Consider the following 719-nt stretch of genomic DNA (forward strand, 5'->3'; position numbering starts at 1 on the left):
TAAATTGAAACGTTGATTATCAGGAATATCTGAGTCAAACCGACTCATCTGGGAAAACATATTGTACACCAACCTACCAATTTAAAAGCACGTGGCACAAAGCAAAAATTGAGAAATTGTTTAAATGAATTGAAAGAAATATATATTTATATATATATATATATATGTATATATATATATATATATGTATATATATATATATTTATATATATACATATATATATACATACATTTATACATATATATATACATACATATATACATATATATATTATATATATATATATATATATATATATATAGATCCCATGGCGCAGAAATTAAGTTAAATTTGTTGAATTTAATTCTCTCTCGAATCTGAGGCCTATGGTGCATTGGGCTCATTCATGAGGGAGGAGTTACATAAAAGCAGAGGTTAGGGAGTATAGATATATTTATATAACATTTTACCGATGACGTTATAGAAATTAAGTCGACCCTATTAGAATCCCATTTGAGTGAAGATAATCCTAACGACCGTGATACAATTATAAATACGAGGGTTCAGACGGTAGAACTGTAATGGTAATGCAAAGTTCAATTCCATTTTGGGAGGGAAGGGGCAAATTTGTGAAAAAAAACATTTTCTACGCCAGTAGTGCCTAATTCCCTTAATTCAAGGACCGGTGAACACTTTATACTTGTGTTTTGATCCGTTGGCTGATGCAAGGACGCGACCT

Source organism: Oratosquilla oratoria, chromosome 26, assembly GCF_046742065.1.
Source record: "Oratosquilla oratoria isolate Oo_2021 chromosome 26, ASM4674206v1, whole genome shotgun sequence".
In the NCBI taxonomy this organism is placed as follows: domain Eukaryota; kingdom Metazoa; phylum Arthropoda; class Malacostraca; order Stomatopoda; family Squillidae; genus Oratosquilla; species Oratosquilla oratoria.